General features: G+C 35.7%; 1 protein-coding gene across 16 annotated transcripts in view; it reads left to right on the top strand.

Annotated features, from left to right (window-relative positions):
* Positions 1 to 1,704, top strand: part of kif1aa (kinesin family member 1Aa) — a 79,705-nt gene extending 78,001 nt beyond the window's left edge. For all 16 annotated transcript variants that reach the window (XM_067459579.1, XM_067459580.1, XM_067459584.1 and 13 more), the window contains one exon: positions 1 to 1,704. This exon is cut by the window's left edge and continues 109 nt beyond it. The gene's annotated coding sequence lies outside the window, so the exon portion shown is untranslated.
* Positions 1,705 to 9,638: the final 7,934 nt, after the last annotated feature.

Here is a 9,638-nt window from a genome sequence, read left to right on the forward strand (position 1 = left end):
TACTGACAGATCCCCCCGTTTCTGTGCTCAATCAACTGTCTTGACCCCCTGTTTCCTACATGTGTGTTCCTGCACCTGCCCACACTAGCACCAACTGTGCACCTGTATCTTAAAAGGCTCCTTTGTTGTGCATCTACAGTGGCCTAAATATTCAACTTATAGCGCCAAACAGAACAGGTTAACTACTTTATTGGGTTAGAGATAGTATGCTTATGTAGTCTTCAGCAACATTTTAGAAAGTTGGTGATGGGAATTTCTAATTCTGAAGCTGTCAGCTCACGCAAACACGTCTAAATTTGGTACCGTGACGAGTGACGTCCATATCTTGAGTTTGGTGGGAAACTGGATCACATGGCCTTATTATGCTACTCCTGACTTGCAAGTCTATGGGTTTAAAACTGGTCAGTATTTAAGTCAGCTGACCATATGTTTATTCATCTCTTGGCTATGGAAGATATAGTTGATCAATGATAAGCAGTTCTTAGCAAGGAGCAGATGAATCACATCATATTACGCTCTTACTCTCTTTAAGTGCAGTTCTTGGACGCAGTACAACCCATCATAAATACTCATATACCTTTATAATGTTTCCCTTGTAAGGCCTTGAAATGCATTAAGTTTTCAAAATAATCAGGACGCATGAGGAAAAATCTGGCAACGGAAAACGGTCGCATTCTCATATCTCTGTATGAGAACCATTATAAAGATTTGGCCTATTTTTGTTGGAGTACTGGTCAGTAGATTTATCTAAAATGTATCATAATCCAGTCTAATATTTTATATAAAAAATATTGGTATCCCCAAATGATCTTATATCTGTCTAATTTATTTTTAAAATTTCTATTAAAGTCTTATCTAGTTAGGTATTTATTTAACATGTTTTTATTTATTTCAGCATGTATTTATTGACAAAGACTGTAATATTTTTGAAGAAGTACAGTGCAATTTCTGCATATGGCACTTTTATATCATGAGTTGACTAACCTCCGTTTTACCGAGCGCACTGCTCTCATTCACCCGACACCATGAAATGCATTTGGGGAACAGGTTAGAAGTGAATGCTGGGATAGCTGCTATTACATGTAGATCACTTTAATTTACATTTTTAGATATGTTAACTAGTTTTGGTTAAGATTTTTTTTATATATATATAAGTAGAGAAAAATCATCACTTTTGCCCAGAACCCTACATGAGTGTTTGTAAAGTGGTCAGTTTTGGAAAATGGAAGGTTTAGAAGTTTGTTAGAACAAATCAAATGTACAGTACTGATTGAATTTTCTATACGCACACCCTAGAGAGTGACGAGATATGATTTTGTGCCTCTTGGATCATCTACTCTGTTTTTGTTTTACAATTGTCATCATCCACTTTCACTACCACTCTTTGTGTGTAATCATGCTTGTGCACAGGCAAAATCAGTTTTTAGATAGTTTGCATATTGCACATGTCCTACATATGACTAGATTTTGAGATTTCTAAGCATATCTAGATGGTGTAAATATTTTTTTCCTTAACTGATTTTACTTGCAAATGAACTAAACCAATCTACTTATTCACCCAGAAGTTCTTCATCTCTAATATCAGCATGAACTCCAGAAATAAGACCTTTCAGCATAGTATTGCTCCAAGCCTCATTTTGGCCCTTTCTTTTATTTATTTTTAAGTGGTCTCAAGTCTGATTGTTGTACTTTTTTTCAATAGGCTTTTTTTCAATAATTCCCCCCCCCCCCCCCCCCCCATCTGCACTGAGATCACTGATAGTGTTCACAGTCAGGCAAACTACATTTTATAGAATATGAAACAACTTTTTTGAGTTATATAATACCAACCTTTATATCAGTTGGAATCCTGTGGGCCAGACCTTGACTTAGGCAGTTACTGGAGCAGAGCCCATGCTTCCACTTTCACTGCTTATTATATTTAGGCCAGGTGGTTTATAATGTAGTGTGAGATAATTGGATGATCCTGCAATTTGCCTAACACAAGCCTTTCATCAATTGTTTGCAAATCACACGAGGTGCCTTCAGGGAAGCAAGATTCAGGAACATGTGTATGACTGAGGCCAGCCAACCTACAGATCATGCTCATTACCGCAAGAATCTGGAACCCTGAACAAACCACTGCTGAAAGCCTTGATATATCTATGAAATCTACATTTCTAATTCCAAAAATCAAGTTACTAATATTAGTGTTTTGAATGGTGTGTGTGTGTATATATATATATATATATATATATATATATATATATATATATATATATATATATATATATATATATATATATGCATATCCTACATTAGTTTTCTGTTCATGCGCCTTTTGCTTTTTCCATGTGTGTCAATAAGATTCACTACACTTTCATGATCAGTTCAGACGGAGTAAACAATAAGCAATGCCACTATCTTTATTAATAATTACATATGTTAATAGTTATAGCAGGTGCATTGTCAACAAAATAATGACAAATATATAGTTAAAAGAATCACTTTCAGTTTAGGCAAATATCTTTGTTTTTGTCTGTGCATCTTGTAGAAAGTAATGCAGAGAGCTGAATAAAATTGTTCATGTTATAGCCTGTCCTGTGCCGTTTCTACAAGCAGTTTCCATAAAACATCGCACTATAATGTTTCCAAGCTAAAAACATTGCCTCTATTTTACCACCTCCCAAAGTGAAAGAATGATTCCGTTCTCATAATCGACACCAAATATTTGTGTGCTTCCATTCTCCTGTTATGCACAGACTTCATTCATATGTCATTTTCTCACAGTTTTACTTGCCTTGTATATAAACATGATTGCTGTGAATGGTGTAATATGCAGTTGTAACCGGTTTGTACCATCTTCAGTGGGCAGTAGTTCAATGTCTCTTTCTGAGTGTTGGAATTATGAGTCAAATGTTTGTGTACACTTAACACATTGTCAGATATGAAATAAATGTGGAACTTATGCAACACCATGAATGACTCTGTCTTTTGTGTGCCTCTATTGATCTTTGAGCCATTGCTTTATGCATGATAAATAGAAAACTTGTTGAATATTGAGTGGTTCAGGTATAGGCAGTTCACACCGCACAGAGAAACACCAAAAAACATCTGTTGGATTTAAAAAAAATTGTAAAATAACTGTTCACATTTCCCCAACAGACAGAGGGTGTGTCTCAATCAGATCCCTAGTTCAGTAGTCAGGACACTGATCAGGGAGTCAGCCCATTGTCTTATGTCCTGATAAGAGCCCTGACTACTGAACCAGGGAGCTGATTGAGATGCACTCACAGACAAACGCTGTTTCAGTCGGGTGAAAACCAACCCCAACCAATGGCAAAAGATGGCGACACTAATAGACGGATCCGACGAAACCCAACAAACGTGTTAATTGCTGTTTGTCTGTGTGGTGTGAATAAGCATCAGAACCTGGAAGTCTATTTCGCTGCTGGTCTCTTCGAGATTTCCCTATGGGGTTTTATAATGTTTTTTAATTTTTTTTAAACATTTTTTTATGTGCAAAATAAAGCCTGTGGTAAACCTTACTTGACTATACTTTGATGTTTTGTTCTACAAAGTAAATTATACACCCCATAGCGAAACCATGATTTTTTAAGCAGTTGAAAACATACATTTTTAATACTAGCAACTAATAAGATGAGAAATTTAGGGTGTGAGTCTGTGCAGTGTAGCCTATGTTGTAGAACAAAATGTCACAGTATCGTCAAGTTATGTTTACCAGAGGCTTTATTTTAATCATAAATTGAACAACCCCATTATAAACACAGTAGAAAATCTTGAAAGAGCCAGCTGCGGTAAATTACACTTCTGGGTCCTGATGTCCTACCTGTACCACCCTGTCCCTGATCATATTTCAAGCGATAGGCCTATGTAAAACATGCAAGTCTGTTGAGATATAAACTCGCAATTGCGAGAATAAAGACATAATTGCGAGTTATCACACCTAGCACAATGCTAGTGTATTTTTTGTTTTGTTTTTTGCTTGTTTCAGCTCTACGCAGTTATCATTTTACAACATGTTTAAAAATGCACTTGCACCCATTTGTTCACCCATGGACGTGCTGGTCTGAAAACAAAGTGTGTTCAGGCTCATTGTTGGTGCTTTGCCATTTTGAGGCAACTGAAAACTACTGCACCCTTGACCAACAAAAACCTGTCCTAAAGTCAATAGGGCATTATTTTTTGTGTTATTTAAAGGACGTGTTAGTAATATGCTAATATAGGCAGCTAAGGCGGGTGCACAACGCGTGTATGTGCTTATTACACACATAGGGGAAACTTTAAAAAAAGTTCTGTAGAAGCACACAAACATTTTTAGGTAGAACCTTTTTGGATCATGGATCAACCCTTTTGGACTGTTCATGAAACTTGCAAAAGTGTTTCAGGCCTATATGCCATACGCTCAGATTGTTAAAATAGGACCCACAAACTCAAAATTGAGAACATTTATCTCGTGAGAAAAAAAAAAGACTTTAAACTCGCAGAAAAAAAAGTGAAGTCTGAATTCTGAGGAAAAAGTCAGAATTGTCAGGAATACACTCCAAATTGTGAGAAAAAAACTAGAACTGTAACTGTAACACAATTATCTTTTTATTATTATTTTTTAATTATTTTGTGGTGGAAACAAGCTTCCATAAAGCACAGAAATGTAAAATGAACGAAGGTGAATATCTCATTAAGAACGACAAGTCTGATCCAATGCTGGAACTTTTTGAGATTACTAACTGATTTCGGGAAAATAATGAACAAAACACTACAAACCTTAAAAATAAGAGTAAATACACTATAAATACTAATTTAAATACACTATTATTTGCAAAGAGTTTATATTTACAACTAGGCTTGGAACTTCTTTGACAGTTCTTGTTTATTTTCCTTTATCCGCTATAAATCCCCTCTAATGCCCACTTAAATCCCTTCTAAACCTTTAATTCACCTAATGTTCAAGACATGGTTACAGCCTTACTAGTAGCCTATATACTGACAACCACCATTCACTGTGATGATACGAGTCATATAATGAATCAAAGCTCATCACATGTAGCTTTTAGGTGGACAATACTAATATATGGAAGGCGTCATTCACACAAACCCTAAACACCATCATGGTAGCACACGTAAAATTTAAAGGTGCCCTAGAACAATTTGAAACAATATTTTAAATTGTTCTCTGATATCTACATAGAGGGTATGTGGCTTATTTAAGGGCAAACAAATTTCAGATACGGTTTTACAGGTCCATTTACAACCCTATAAATTGTCCCTAGGATGTAATGCTCTGTTTTGCCTTATTTGGAAGGGTCATGAATATTAATGTTGAGCTCTGCTCTGATTGGCTTATTTCAGCAGCTAACTGCTCACAGCTCACAGCAGTTCAGTAAAGCGGCTCGTAAGTCCTGACCGTCCTGACAGAACACAGACCGACTGAATGACACGTTAAGCAAAACATCTCAAATGGAGATTGATAAAGTGCAGCCTTGTTTATTTGGTGTTTTCAGATCATCCGCACCGGGCGCGCACGCGAGAGAGAGAGAGCTCGAGTGCGTATGGTTGCCAGATTGGACATGTTTAGGTAAAACACCGGATAGCATACATGTTCTTTTCACAGAAAAGCTCTGTTTGGGGGATTTAAATTACTGAAATTTGGCAACCGTGCAAACAAATTTCTTTCCCAAACCAAAACCAGTGATGACTCAATATTTTAATGTTTATATAACGTTAGTCACAATGTAGGCTACGCTGTGACTGTGATGTACTCTGAAATACAAGCATGCAAAAACATCATACTTAAGTTGTCAAAAATATAAATATATATATATTTTTTACAAAATGAATAGCCTTGTCAAATGACTATCGTTTTAATATGGTGGAAAAGGTTACGTTTGCTAGAAGGATCGAGTGAACGATTTGTAAGCAACGTATCTATGGTTGTATTTTGTAATACAAAATAATATTAACCTTTGTCATTAGACACTATTTAGTTTTGTATGGTACTTGGAGTTTCCTGTTGTTACTGTACTAGCATCTTGCGTTATCTAGACAATGCTGTCTCTCTAAGAAACTTTCAATGTAATCAGAAATTGTTTAAACAGTCAATAAGTGGATAAAATCGCTACTTACTGCTTGAAGGAATACAGTTGAAATTGCCACTTTTTTCAGTTTTAGACGCTGAGCGAAGCTTGCTTGAAATGGGCAAAACAAACGAACGATCTTGAATTAAATTGATGTGTTATCTGATTATAATAAACATCAACCATCACTGTTGACATTTTTTATGGGAAGGGTAGAAAAGTCCTCACGTCTCCTGCACACCCTGGAACATGACATTTGTGTACATGAGAAAAGTTTGTTTACCTGCAGTCTCCGTCAGTTCCGACTGACAATGAATATGTTTGGCTAGATGCAAATGTTGGGGGTGTACATATAAATGATCCCCAACACTTGCGTCACTGTTGGGTTTGTGTTGAGAAGCACTTCGTTTTCCTTGGTGTTTTTGATTTACGAGATTTACATAAGAAGGAAGAGGCAATGGTGTTTGAGACTCACAGTATGTGTTATCCATGTATACTGAACTCTTATTATTTCACTATGGCAGAGTTAATTCAATTTTTCATTCTAGGGCACCTTTAAAACAATGCAATAAACATAAATTTAACAACATTAAATTTAACATAAAACCCTAATGAACATAACTGATTAAAACCAACAACAACTAAGAAAAAGTTATTTCAATTAAATACATAAAATGGGAAGTGTCACGTAGGGAATTCTAGGAATGACAATTTACGCTTTTTCACTGTAAATTACACAATGGCTTTTCTTTTTCACTTCCAAAAATGGTCAATTTAATGTTATTTTACTGAAAAATTTGATTAAATATCAGGTTAGATCTATTACAGTTATTCACCGCATATAGTACAGAAACTTTAAGCAATTAGCAATTTTTTACCGTTTACCATTTTTACTGTGTTTTACTGTTATAATCACAATAATTTGTTACATGACATTCATAGGAATAAAATCAAAGTTATATTAAAAAATGTCCTGGCTAATCCAAGCTTTATAATGACAGTGTGTAATGGACTGAAGGTAATGGATGCAAAAGCAGTTGTTAATGAAAAAATAATCCACAATCGTAGTCCAAAAACAGGCAAGAGATCATAACAGGTAACAAGGCAAAGAAAACAGGAAAGACAGGCAAAAGGGTAATCCAAGACCAAGAGACATAAAGCTAGGGAACTGCTCAGAAATGCAATATTTCATCAAACAAGACTTCAGAGTGAATAACACAGTGAACATGGTATATATAGGAAGAGATAATGAGGTGATGAGACACAGGTGTAAACAGTGAGTGCTAATGAGTCCAGGCAAAGGATTCCGGGTAATGTAGTCTATAATAGAATGACAGGGTTGGAGAGCCCGCTGGTGGTAATTAGGGGCACTCTCACTGGTGACAAAGTGAAGGCCAAAATTTTTTAAGTATTTTTTTAATTAAAGGTGCACTATATAGTATTTTTGCAGTTAAATATCCAAAAACCACTGGGCCAGTGTTGTGTATTTTGTTCAGAATCTTTGAGTTAACGAATTTGCACTGCAGCACCACCATACCTTGACCACCATACCTTGACCATATCTTTATAAGCCGTCATGCAAGAATGAATTATATTTTCCCAATTTTACGCATAATAATCCACAACGATCAAATTTACACAAAAATGTAATTGACCCTTCGCTAAGCCCCGCCCCCCGTAGTTACTGTTGCTACGCCTGTCAAGCTTTCGCGCCTGGCACGTCTATTACAGTATGTATGCGCCGGTGTCAGACATTTCCGAGGAGATAATTAGTCATTTCTGGCGAACAGGGGAAATATCTGAGAGAGTAAGAAAAAAGGGACTGCAGTATGTATTTGCGGGATATATCCGCGACATATTATGCAACCGATTACAGAATAATTTCAATAAAATTGAAGCTAAAGCCTATGGTCTCAGCGCAATCAGCAGCTGCCTCATATGTATGTTCATGCACAACAGGGTAAGTAAAATGAGAAAATAATCGAATAATTATAAATCAAACAACTTATCAATAAATCTTGTGGAATAAACACAAGACATTAGCCTGAAAACTTTGCAATGATTCTCCGGCTTAACGTTATATTTAGTGCGCCGGGCTACTGCTCACATGTCGTGTGTCTACTCCTAAGTATAATATAATATATAATATATAATATAATAATCTACTCCTTGGACCTGGCACTAGCCTGAGATTCTGACCTGAGCCATTCATCAAAAACCACACATTTACTGAAACCTTATAACAGAAAGCCAGTCTCTCAAACATGATGGGTTTTATTAATATTATAAACACAGCCACTACAACAATCCTTATGATGAAGGTCTTAATTTGCACACATTTTGTCTAAACAAAACTACAATACAAAACTAATAAATAAAGCTAAGACAGTTCTTTTTATAGTCTATATACTGCATCATATGTAATAACTTGCATCAGTCAAAAACCTCATGTATTTTCAGTTTGTTGAAGCAAACGTAGGTGTTTTTGTTAATCCTGACGACATTTAACGTTGTGAATGGGGTCTCACACACTGCTTGATTCAAGCAGTGATAGGCATCAGATTTGCACAATCCATACGCACAGATTTGCATCGGCATGTTTCCCTCGCTCGAAAGCTTGACAGACCTTCCCGTGCCTAGTTACGGTTGCTAAGCCACGATTGGCCTGTGGTGGTATTCGGGCGTGGCTTAGCGAAGGATCAATTGCACTTAAAAATAACACACTGTCAATATTTTTTTAGATGTTTTCGGGGGGGGGGGGGGGCATTAAGGGGCTCCCCCAACACCTCCGTAGTACGCACCCTGGTTACCCGATGTATTTTTTACATCGTTTTACTTCAGAAGGCTTATATTAACCCGCCAGAGCCGTGTGGATTAGCCTACTTTGTATAATGGATGGATGCACTTTTTGGGCTTCAAATTTTGGACTCACTGCCATTATAAGGCTTGAATTTTCCAGGAATTTTCCAATTTTCACAGTTTTAAAAATAACTCAGATTGTATTTGTCTGAAAGATGAAAGTCATATACACATATGATGGCTTGAGGGTGAGTAATTAATGGGGTCATTTTTTATTTTTGGTGAACTATCCCTTTAAATGTTAAAATAGCTTGCCACAGTGTTTCGCCTCAAAGCTGCTGAATAAAAATGTAACTCTACTATGACGAAGGCTTAGTTCTTGATTAATAAAAACGTGACGTGCGTATGATTGAACCATAAAGGCTTGGATTATTTATATCACTAATACATGACGGGGCGCCCTTTAACGTTTTGTAACGTCATCATGGTCTGATTAATTGCCTGACATTTATTTTCAGTCTCTTAAATTGGTTTAAAAAAAAAACAAGAAAGCTATGGCAATAACATATTGATACTGATAAAACATACTGATATATTTTCAAAAAAATGCAATAATTAATTTCCTTTATCCTTATTAACAATTTGTAAGTCTGTGTTTTTTGTTATTTATTTATTTATTTATTTATTTATTTATTTATTTATTTATTTATTTATTTATTTATTTTAACTTATATTATGTTATATGTAATTATTTGACGTATTAAT

This window comes from Pseudorasbora parva, chromosome 12, assembly GCF_024679245.1.
Source record: "Pseudorasbora parva isolate DD20220531a chromosome 12, ASM2467924v1, whole genome shotgun sequence".
In the NCBI taxonomy this organism is placed as follows: Eukaryota; Metazoa; Chordata; class Actinopteri; order Cypriniformes; family Gobionidae; genus Pseudorasbora; species Pseudorasbora parva.